The sequence below is a fragment of the Nilaparvata lugens genome, chromosome 11 (assembly GCF_014356525.2).
Source record: "Nilaparvata lugens isolate BPH chromosome 11, ASM1435652v1, whole genome shotgun sequence".
Taxonomy (NCBI): domain Eukaryota; kingdom Metazoa; phylum Arthropoda; class Insecta; order Hemiptera; family Delphacidae; genus Nilaparvata; species Nilaparvata lugens.
Window position 1 is genome coordinate 18,819,643 of NC_052514.1, and position 12,887 is coordinate 18,832,529.

General features: G+C 34.1%; 1 protein-coding gene across 6 annotated transcripts in view; it reads left to right on the forward strand.

The window, feature by feature from the left end:
• The window catches only part of LOC111064110 (PPE family protein PPE2), a 143,145-nt gene that overhangs the window by 69,784 nt on the left and 60,474 nt on the right, over window positions 1-12,887 (forward strand). For 5 of the 6 annotated variants that reach the window (XM_039437764.1, XM_039437762.1, XM_039437763.1 and 2 more), the window contains one exon: window positions 5,390-5,499. The exons of the other annotated variant lie outside the window; for it this stretch is intronic. The gene's annotated coding sequence lies outside the window, so the exon portion shown is untranslated. The remainder of the gene's footprint in view (window positions 1-5,389; window positions 5,500-12,887) is intronic. 6 annotated transcript variants of the gene reach the window in all.

Genomic DNA, 12,887 nt, shown 5'->3' on the forward strand with positions numbered 1-12,887 from the left:
CTGTAATTGTATGCCTTCCAAAAAATTAGTCAATGGAAAAAAACCGTATATGTTTATATGCCTATGGATTGGAAGAGTAAAGTTATATTTGAAGGTTAGTTTCGAAATGAAAACATAACCCCGAAACAAACCAAGGCTAGCTCATTAACAAGTAGCAAATTGAAAAGGCAGTTCAACTAAACATCGATCATAGAAATAATATATTATTAAATTTTTCATTTTTATACTTTCGTTTCTAGGCCATATAAGCCCTAATATTTATTTATTTAAACTACAAAAAAAATATATACTTGTTAAAAATATATGAACAAATTAGCTTAGCCATATATAACGTTTGAGGGTCGATATTCTAGCATATAAAAACAATATAAACAAAAAAATAGGAAGAAATATTTATTTATTATGATATTTGTTATTGTTATAAACATATATATTCTTGTCTACTTTACGTTATACAAGCATGTCTATGTTCTATAATCTTTAGCTGTTCATTGAAGCCAATTTAAAAGCATATCATCATAGACGAATTCTATTATTTATGTATTATTATAATTATAAAAAACTATATGATAATTTGGAACAACTTCAAATCAGGAATTTCACCATATTTTTAAAGCTTTAAAGTTGGACACAGTGACACCACCCATTCGGCGTATTGGTTACGTCACAGAATCGGACCAATCCCGAATTAATATGTAAATTTGGAAAGATAAAATTTGGAGGAGAAATTGAAGTGAAAATTAGAAGAGGGAGACTCGAGGCCATTTTGCAAGGATCATCGGTAGGATGCAGACCTAGTCCACGTACCTAATTGTTCAAAAGCTTTAATTTCTGTTTCATGTAACTTAATCTTCGTTTTTCTGTTTTTTAAAAAGTTGTTCCAAAGTTCCTATAATAATTGTGATATTAAGATTTTAAATTCCATTCAAATAAACCCTGAAATTATATCAGTGAAGTCTGTTCAACATTTTTCGCCACGTGGAAGGACCCAGCCGGAACGATATATTCTACGGCCGAATATATTTCGAAAAACCAAAAAACGGAAACAAAAGTCGGAAGAATACCGAACTTTCTATATAATATTTATAATTTAAAGATTCAAATCTGCTATCAACCAATATTTATTTTGTACCTATTGAAAATTATTATTCACATAATCTGTTCATTAATTTATTCAATATTTGCTGTAACAGTTTATCTCTCAGAATTTATCCATATTACCGTTTTGTTAAACTGGGTTTACTTCATTATACCTCCAAATTCGTTCTTTCTCGACTGACACACATTGGTCATTCAGGACACGTCCTGTTTTGCAATAGTCAGACAGTAGCGAGTATAGTATCTATCATTAGACTATTATCTATTCTGGTGGTAAGTGGTGGTCGTTTTTCTTATCAAGTAATAAATTCTGTCATTGGGAGTATCCCACAGAATCAAATAGTAAATCGACTCCCACCGGCCTGCTACACCGAGGTGAAGTGAATCCCGCATCATCAGCCGATCAACGTTGAAAAGAGAGGTAATAGATTGTATAGACAACGTTAGAATTAAACTCGGTACTCGAAATATTTACTATTTTGGTCCAGCACTTCGCTACATAACCTATAGTATTTATCAGAGACCTGGTTCGCATGGATTTGCCATTCTACCTGTTGTTTCATGCGGTCTAATATCTTTCCAAATTACGGCACAAGTATTGGATTCTGGATATATTGGTCATCATTTGGAGAAAAGGTTCACTCCAAAGTTACTATCTCTGTCTGATCATAGTGACAACAGGATTTATTTTCAGCAGATTCAAGTTGAACTGTATTTTATTATTAAAGTGAATTTAATTCCACCTCATTATATTATAGCCACCTACCATATTAAGTTAGAGTCTCGGGTCCCTTACTTCAGCTACCTTTGTAGACCGACAAACCCTCTGTTGAGCAAATTAACCTTTTCAATCTGTCCCATCCATATACTAGTCATTCTGCTTCGATACATCGATTTAAGTGATATCGACAATTCGATTAAACAAAGATCAATCAATCTAACCTGCAAATATCTATCATTGAAATATTACAACCGTTCAACTATTCTATTTAATCTGACTATTCTAACCATCAATTACTTGTTCATTTTACGTCCTCTTCTTTCTACGGAACAAAATAGGTTACAACATTCGCCGACACAAGGTAAGACCCAACGTACAAGGAAATCGTACTCAAGACCGAACAATTATAATTCTAATTTATTATCATATAGTTCCAATTATACATTTCCGTGTCCCCCCTTTGGAGTAAGATCATGACACATGACGCCCCTCCAGAGACTGGGATCTGACACATGCCGACACAACGTGGGGCATTAAACGTTGAGAAATATTGCTCATGGTTTATGATTATAATTTTGGTTTAATTGTTGAAAGTTTATAATTATCAATTTTAGTGCATGTTCATGCCCCTCCCAGGAGCAGAACTTGACACAGGTTAAGCGTTTTTTTCGAATTGCGGAAAATCATTCACATGCAAAGTGAACATACAAGTTATTTTTGTAGATTATAACAAAATAATTTTCAGTATGTTTAAAGGTTTAGACATTGTTTATTAATTGTTTTCAATTACAGTGAATCATGTGGCCTCTATCAAACAATGTGCACCATTTTATTATACCTTATTCTTAATAATGGATTCTCAATCAAGGTATGGCAGAAAACGCACTTTATCCATTTCTTCCAATACAGAAGTGGTTAAGCCATCAGTCGAAGCAATATTTAATAGCTGGGATCAGAATACATGATCCCGGTTCTCCCGTTAGAAGGGTGACGGCGTAAAGCCAGCTTCGCTAACTTGAAGTGTTGTATTTTTAACTTGTAAGTTCAAAAGTATCTGCCGGTAGAATGATACAGGACTTTCTTTAAAGTATTTTCTTTCAAGTAGAAGGCTTCACGAGTCAAGTTGTGGATATGATTTCGATGCAAGTACAAAATGCTATTGTGAATTGTTTCTGACCAATAAGCAATAGCTGTCGATCCATTCCGTTCCTGCAGATAAGCTTGGTTCCAGTTTGTTTAATCTACATCACATTAATTTACATATTCGATCTGCATGGAAATATAGCGGAGCGCTCAGATCATTTACAGAAATGAACTGTTTGCAAACTAATTGAATTGCTAAGCATCGCTGACAACGATGATGACCTCATAAATAGAAAGGCAATTATATAAATGGACGTGTCCCATCCTGGTTATTGGAAAATAATTAATGTACCAGCACGACGTGTGGGGTTGGTTCACTGAATAAGTGAGCAGTGGGTGTGCTTCAGTGCTTCAGTGCTTTTCCCCTTTCCCAACACTCAATCGACTCAGATTGCCCATTCAAATCGTTGTCTTTTTGTTGCAAAGCAATAAAATTTTACAACGTCTTCTCTGGAAGGGACAAACCAGCACTGAGCATATGCATGTTAGAGAAAAATATCAGAAGTTTCCAGGGAAGGGATTTTCTAGCAAAAAACTCTGAATCGGATCAGATAACTTGCATTGCAGTTCGAGTGGCTTATCTTTATGTATGAACTCTAGCACAAGAGAACAACAGTTTGTACTGTTTTTTCCTGAGGTGATGTTTGTAGTTCAAGTAAAGTTGGAGAGCTTGTGAAGGGTTTTTATCTGTGTAATCCCTTTCACCAAAAATGTTGGGTTCTGAAGTGGGTGAAATGTTTCTGCTCGTCTAAAATATCTCTGCAATGGATACTAGCTTGACATACTTGCAGGAGCAAACTTCATAATAACAAAATTAAACAACCAACGAGTTACGTTTACTTGACTCTAGTTGAATATTAGAAATCACTGCATTCCATACTACGGTATAGTGGTATAATAGTGGTTCTCATAATTTTTCGAATTCAATCGAGCAGTGCTACTATGGTTATAGTAGTGATATTGGGAATTGAAGAGGCACTTCTACGATTAATTCATTCATTCATTTTACTTTATCCATTCATTTATACAATAAGTATACATTATCAAAATGATAGGAACAGGAAAAATAAGGCTACCTTGTGCTATTCCTCTCCCAAATTTAGATAACACATAGTCCGTAGTTCAAAGTCTTGTAGTTCTCCAATTCACAAAATTTTCAGTCCTCAAGTATTTTCACAAAGTAGATTTTCAAATTTAGATGCTTTAAAACTGAACATAGAAGAAATATTTCACATTATTATAAGTAAAATTGGAATTATTCACATATTAAAAATATAATTTTGAAGAATTGCTGAAAATTAAACTTAATTCTGATATTAAGACCTTAAACTAGAAGAGCTAGAACTAGAAGTTCAAGATCTGAACTCTGGAATGAATTATATATTGAGAGATATCCGGTTTACTCCTATGTTTTCTCAGATGAATAAAAGAATCATTCATTGAGAAATAGAATAAAAGTATAGGTGAAGTTTGCCAGCTCAACTATTACAAGAAGTAGTAGCAATAGAAAAACTTGAAATGTTCAAAAAATTGTGAATAAATTGTGTATAGATGTGTGAGTATCAACAGGGTGAATTCTTGATGCAGTAAACCTAGATTCAACTATCCATCAGTGTAAACGGTTTTATGAGTAGAAAATGACATTTTCAATAACTTTCTCTCAAGTCGTTTGTACATTTTGTCAAGAGATCATAGATACTTAAAGAAGATCTTGTGAAATACGATCATTTTGCTGCATTAAGCGCAGTCTGATCCAAAGAGTCGGATAGATTTTTTATTGGCTCGTAAAAGTGTGGCAGTAGAATCTGCAATGTAATGGAAGTACATGTCGAGAATCTTACTTGAGTAGCTCATGGCCACTCCTCATGGTAGCTCAATTTTATTACTTAGCTGAAAAAGCTGGAATGATATCATGATGTCTTTTACCTCTTTAAAATTTATTCAGAGTATAGAAAACGTTACTATAGTACGAAATCCTGTTTACTATATATTTTTGTTATTTTCTTCTCATAAAGGGTTATTTCACCCTTATAGAGAATCTTTTAAAATAACGAACGCATGAGTTCATTCAATTTTTGATTTTTCTTAAAAATTAAGTCAAACATAATCTGATAAAGCATTTTGATAGGGTGACTTCAATGTTTAATTGTAGAAAATCACCAGTACTCTTATTTTATTTTCATAAAAAAACGACTAGTTTCGGGTATTTATCCCATTCTCCTGTTAAGTGTCAAAGTGTCAAGTGCTATAGTAGTGTTTTATATAGAAATATGATAAGGGTACTGGAAACATAATCATTCGACTATTCTTGATAAATATTTACTACAATCTTATGTATATATTAAGCACTCATTACAGTGCAATATGAATTATTGGATAACTACAATAAAAAGTTCAAACTTTATTGATTTCAAATATCTTTTTCAGGATTTGAACTCTATGCTGAGACGTTGATTTTTATACCAGCAACCTGAAACGAATAACAAAGTTGTCATCAGAAATAAAATTATTAGAATCCACTGAAACCTTTTCTTGAGGTGAGTAGAATAATTCCATTTATCACCTTATTTATAATGTGAATATTACAAATTCAGCTTACAAAAATTGAATAAGTTATTACTAGTTGATGGATTCTTCAGTTTCATTGAGAAGATCAAGGATAATATTATTATATACTATTATCTATATCTAGTATTGAATGAAAAAGACAGTAGTTCTCAGCTACACAAAAATATCTAGTATTATCTAGATACTCTTCTTGGGAGAAGATCAGGTTTGACTTTTCTTGAATTTCCAGCACCACATTTTAAAAACTTGTCCCCACGATATAATCAATGCTCCGCTTAAAATTCTCAAACTAAATCTTCTTCGTTGATCCCCTCTCCTCTTCCTTGAAAATACTGTATTTATAATAAATACATCTTCAATATATAAATCCGATATTTCTGCTAGATATACCAAAGTCATCAAAATGTTGTTTATTTCCAGTATAAATTCACAGAGGGTATTTTTCGTATTCCCTATTCAAATGTTTTTTGCAAGTTTTTCCAAAAATGTTGATTCCGATTTTAATATTGTTGCCTCTAATCAAACTTACAAATTCTGATATAATTTCTGAAGCGATACTCTTGCGGACTAGAAAATTAATTAATTAAAAAAATGTATTCCACAACAAGGTTTCTACTGCTAGATTATTTCATGTCTACTGTTACCTGATGGATAGTTTCTTTTAGAAATTTGTAAAATTTACAATGTAAGAGTATAAGGTTGTAAGAGTCATGGGTCTCTTGTCGTACTAAAAGCATCTCTCTTGAAAGCAGCTTCAGGTTTGACTCCGAACCTTTCTGTTATTGAATGACACAGTTATGTTGAGCAAGTTTCGTTTCCACTCTACCTGAGGACTGTTGATGCTTGAAAAATGCCGGCAGCATTTTTTCTCAAAGAAAGCAAAGAAAACGAAGGAAGGGGATGGTCAAGCACGAATACTACGAAGAAAAGGAAAACGAAACAGTAGTTTCTGCTGTTTGCTCAGTTCTCATCCTTTCCATGTCTCTTGTTACTCTCACACTATTTTCCAGTTTCCTTCCTCTCTACCCTCATTCGCTTATCTTTTCCATTTCCCCCTTATTAACTAGACTGAGCTTCTCGATTTCCTCTCTGTCTGTCTTCATCCGCTCATCTCTTCTTCCTTCTTCATCCCCCATTCTACCAGACTGACCTTCTTTGCTTGCTAATTGCTCCTCTCCATCCTGTCGCTAGTTCAACAAGAACCAACATTGACTTTCGTCTTAATCACCTTCCAATAACAGCTTCGCTTGAATCCACCATTCCCAATCGTCTGCAGTATAGCTGAAGTGCTAAAACTTGCCTCTAGCTTACTTCTTCCACAATTTTAAAATTCTCTAATTAGTCTGCATTGATTTGTTAAACTCTCTTTTATTCTCTATATATTCTCGCTTATATATTTCATTTAAAATGAAATGAATATTAATGGAATCAATACGACTTTAAATGATGAGATCAATAGATTTTGCTCTTCCCGTATAGCAGTCAGAGTGTTCCTTGTAAATGGTGGGAGCTTAAGTGAGACCATTTTTCTTTAGATTCCAATGTCTTGTAATTTTTGGACTTACTTCCAAATATGAGGTCTGTTTGATTGTTCAGAGATTATACTGTAATAACACTACAAAACTATTTTTTCCTCTCTCATATACAATAAGGAACAGATGTGGTAATTGTAATAGGATTAGAAACAACTGGTTGGGCCCTGAAAATAAAGGTTAATGCAGTTCATTAATCTATATAAAAGCGAAATGGCACTCACTCACTGACTGACTGACTGACTGACTGACTCACTCATTCACTCACTCACTCGCAGAACTAAAAATCTACCGGACCAAAAACGTTCAAATTTGGTAGGTATGTTCAGTTGGCCCTTTAGAGGCGCACTAAGAAATCTTTTGGCAATATTTTAACTCTAAGGGTTATTTATAAGGGTTTAAAGTTTGTCTTTTAGCATGTATATTCTTCTTCTCCCAATCTCTTAATTATAATTGAAATTTCCATATCATATGTTACTATAGAACTATAATCTAGATAGAGTACCTCTTCGAAACAGTTGTTAACTGGCAACTAAATTAATAATCTTGTCAGGTTGGCATTAAGTTGAGTTGATTTTGTTAGGTTGGCACCAAGTTGAAGATTTGAATGCATTTATCGCGGAAAAATTGATTGGGCACTGCTACTGAAAAATTTCTTTTTCTTTTTCCCACAAATGTCAATGAGGTTGTGGGAGTTATAAAAAACCTAAAAGCTAAAAAGGCTGTGGGCCCAGATAAAATCCCGGTGTCAGTAATTAAGGCATGTTGTCATGAAATAGCAGAATCATTGGTATCCATTATCAACTCAATGTTTAAGACAGGTATATTTCCAGACTTATTGAAAATAGCCAAAGTGATCCCTAACCTAAAAAAAGGTAATGTTATGGATATTAATAATTATCGACCTATTTCAGTTTTAAATACATTGTCAAAGGTTTTTGAGAGGCTCATTCATGATAGAATTATGAGTTATCTGTAAAAATTCGATTTGCTTTTCAATTGTCAATATGGTTTTATGAAGGGAAAGTCAACAATCACTGCAGCGGTAAATTTTTTTGAGTCAATTGTGAAAGGGATTGATGCTGGTGATTATGTAACTGCGCTCCTATTGGACCTGTCAAGAGGCTTTAATAGTGTCAATATCGATATTCTTTTATGCAAGTTATCAAAGCTCGGAATTAGAGGCGTGGCGAATAGATTGATAGCATCATACAATGAGCAACAGGTACCAGTTCACATGTATATCTGCTCCTAATGGGTTAGTAAACTCAGCAAAGTTACCATTGACACGAGGCGTACCACAAGGCACCATTTTAAGCCCATTACTCTCCATATTATATATAAATGATATTCAATTCAATGTTCCTGTCACTGATAAAATTACTCTCTATGCCGATGATTGTATTGCTATTTAAGAGATCAGATCTCATAGACTTGGAGATTGAGGCAAATAACATGGCAAATGAGGTTGTGCAGTTTTTTAATGATTGAGACCTCACTATAAATTCAAACAAAAGTCATGTCATCAGCTTTGATTATAAGTATCGTCCTTTTCACCCCACCATAACACTTGGTGAAACGAACATTGAAAGTTGTACTGTTGTGAATATGTTAGGTTTGTCGATGGATTCCAAGCTTAATTGGGGGGATCATGTGAACAAGATATCATTGAAATTGAGTAGGTCACTTTTTTCATTTAGAAATATTGTTAAACGGGTGCCTTAAACAACAGCAAAAAGTGTTTACTATGCACTGATTGAATCCCACATTGCTTATGGCATTGAATTATGGGGGAGTACCTCGAAGCAAAACATTCAAAGAATTTTTGTTTTGCAAAAGTCCGCGATAAAATACCTGGAGGGGCTCAAATTTCCACAGACATGTCGGGAGTCTTTCAGTAGCCCAAGTATTTTAACTGTTCCATCATTGTACATTTTTAAATGTGTAAACAGTGGCAAAAATTGAATTCTTCTCTGTTTACACTCGACGAATTCAATTAAATGTGCCTGAGCATCCGTGCTTCAGCGCTACGCGCCATAAGGGCCTCAAACTTGTTTTTACTGATACTCGAGAAGTTGTTATCAAAGTTCTCAGCAGAAATTATTATTTACGAACGTTGTTCCCTATTGAATCGAACTCAGTCAGAGAGAAGAAATTATGGAAGTTGCTCGGCTTGACTGAATGATATGGAAACTTACATGTTTGTAGAGGTGTTTCATGGGAAATTCATTCTCCTTCTTCTGATATCACTTTCTTTGGTTATATCCTGGGTATAGAACATGTACTTTATCCAAGTCTTTTGTTTTTTGTCAGGACATTATCATTTCAAAATCCTCAAACTTGTTGACTAATCTCTCCTTAATTTCTAATCCAGATAATAATAAAATATATTCCTCTATGAACAATAATAATTTTTCTATCACCTGAATTCTAGAAAATTGAACACACGTATCACTCATTTTTCGGTAATCTTTCTTCTAGAAATTCTGAGTTAATGTCTCAAATCAATGTTTTCCTAATTTGAAGTCTCGATCATTTTAAAAAGTTACAAATAATTCTAGAGAACTTTGCTAAATCTTTGATTTTCCATGAAAATTTATGAATGCATAAAAGCATACCATAAAGAATGAACTGGAACTTCTTAATCCATTATACGAAAATAGATATTGATTCCTAGATAGGCACTTTTATGCCAAATCTTAGTATTTTATAATCATCTATCGTGAATTAAACTTTCCCCGTAATCTAGCGGATTATATCAATCATCGGAGTGTTTGAATAAGTTTATGGATTTACATTGCCACGTTCAACTTGATGAAGCTCCGAAGTAAATGTGGATTGCAAAAAATCTTTTAAATTAATCTTCAGCTTTGACAGATCCCCTCCTTCAATCAGAATGATCCCTGAGTTACAATAAAATCCAATCAAGAGGCTTCTGATATAAGAAATATGAAATGATCTTCCCAAGTGTACATAAATTTAACCCAAAAACTACCCTTTTATAATCATCCAAGCTATTTTTATTTCCTCTCAAATTGCCACACTTGAAACTGAATTTCATGTTCAATAATGATCCACTATTAAATTGAAGTTCCAGACCAAAGTTGGCATTATTAATAGTCGGTCAACTAGACAACTCAAACGCAATAATAAACTATAACTAGACGTCTCCCAACTACAAAGCAACAACAATAACTCAACCGCTGTTGAAAGCGTTGCCATGGAAACAGCGTTGCATCAACTAGGTTTGTAGCAGTGAGATTCAGTATACTCTGTCAGCGTTGGTTGGATGGCTAGAATGGATGTGATTAATGAGGGTTACTGACAGATTCAAGTTGATCTCACTACAGCTGATACCTCTGTATATTGTCAGCATTGGTTGAATAGGGGAGTTTGATGCTATTCATGAGAATTGCTGACAATTTGAAGTGCATCTCAGCATAGTGCAGATGCCCCACTTTATACACGTTGCCGGGTGTTTACTTTTAATTAATCCGATAATGATTCACCATGCAAGTGCCAGCACATGGACCACTGACATTTGCATGGCCATCATTTGATTTATAACGCAGCCGCCATGTTGGATTAGATGATGCCGAGTTCCCGCGTGCGCTAATAAATATTTGTCCACTTGACGTTAATTTCAGCATACTGTACATATATTGATGCAGTCGGAGAAACGTATTTCATCCCCTTTGTGTTTACTTGCTTGTCATTTCCTCCCCCTCTCTCTGTCACCCCATAGTTTGGCCAATTGATTGAAATTTTATCGCTGACAGCATAATTGTTGTTTCAGCTGTTGATTGGCTTAACGAGTTTATTGATTCCGTTTTTGAAATTGGCTAACATAAGAGCATCAGTGGAAATTTGACAGGTCGGTAGCGATGCATATAACGATGTCGGGGCCTTTTATATCATTTAACTAAATGAATTTATCGATTTCATCTACATTTGAGCGTATAATAAGTATAAATTGCCAATCTGACGGTTGAACTTATAAATCTATTCATATGGCTTTTATCGGCAGAGAGATCCTTTTGGATACTCTGCCATGCCGTATTAATCAATGTCATATTTCCTATTTACTCAAGTTCATAGGTTAGATATTGGGTTCTTTAAGTGAGTGTAAAATTTTTATCACTGAAAATTTACACTTCCACTTCCTTGGTTTTCATTTTTTAAGTTTTTAATTGGAAAAAAATATTCACAAATATAACACAAATTCACATTGAACTCATAAATTGCGACAATTTTTGTCTTGTCGGGTAAATTATCTCCAGGGTGAAAAGAAAAATTAGTGCTAAATAAATAACATTTGGAAACTCCAAAATAAATATATAATGAATAAAGAAACGTATTTGTCGTTCGAAATATAAAAAATGAAGGTCTACACTAGACGCAAATATGTTTTGGAATTTCTTATTATGAGGGTATGAATTTAATGAATAAACAAGATGTTGTCGTTCCACAAGCTATTATTATATTAACCGAACTGGTTTCAATGCTCAAAGCGTAATTGGACTATAATAATTACGCTTTGAGCATTGAAACCAGTTCGGTTAATATAATAATAGGTTGTGGAATGACATCCCCCACTGGGAAATACTGAAATTAAATGTCTTTAACGGGTGATCTCATAGAAAATAACCCTCGTGAGATGATTTCAGCCGAAATATGTATTTTTTTGTTAGGAAGGCCTTGAAAAGGTATTATAATGAAAAATTTGTATTTTTGCTGTAGGACATGATTTTCTATTTTTAGGAGTATTCCCCCTTCCACCACTACTAAATCCGAAAATTCCTACGGAATCCTGTTCATAATGAATTGTTATTTCACGTGATGTGTGGTTTTTTATCCATACTAGAAAAATAGGAGTGGTAGAAGTGGTAGGTTTGCATAATTTTGAAAACCCTTGAAAAATACCCCTTTTTTGAAAATTCGTAGCTCCGGAACAAAAAATGGTAGAATCCTGCGCGACCACTCAATTAATTGAAAATGTTATTCTCTTCAATTTTGTCGTGAATGATTTTTCTCAAGAAACTCAAGGTTTACGAGATAAAATGAGTAAACTGTAAAAAGTCCGAAATTGTGGGGTTTTCCTGGTTTGACTGGACTGTCAGTTGTTGGTGAGTATAAAGTACACTACTAAGACTATACTATGCTTCTATACTCACCGATCACTGATTGTTGACAAGTCAACCACTTGAAAAAGTAGCATGTGGAATTGATAAATATTTTTAATTCATCACCTTAATAGGTAAAGTTATTCTAAATAAAGACTTAAATTTTCCATCAAGACAAAGCTGCCATGTGAGTTTTAAAAGCTTTTTAAAATTCCATTTTACTACAGGAGGATTATATGGGTTATGAAAACCGTAACATGCTTGGTCTATAGTGTTTTCTATTATTCTCTGTGCTTTTTAAAGCTAGAAAAACAGTTGCACAGTCGTAAAAGTGGAGAGCAGTAAAATACGGCGCAGGATAAGAGACCCAGCGGGAGAGATACGTTGTATAGTATGACAAGGGACTGGGTTAACGATATTGGAGACGTGACAATCTCTCCCTGCTCCTACTGTGTGATAACGATAGGCGAATTTTGTCTATGCCACCACTATCCCTCTTATATTATTAATGTCCTGTCATGTTTCCACAATATAACTTGCATGAGCACGGAATGACAGTCGCGTAAGGTGGAGCTGACACAAATTGGAATCCAATAAAGTGAATTCCGGGACAATGCCACCATGTCAAGGTTCTTGTGAGTGTTCTTCAGGATATATGGCAAGTGACAAGCTCACCTCAAGTGACTTTTGGGCATTATTGTA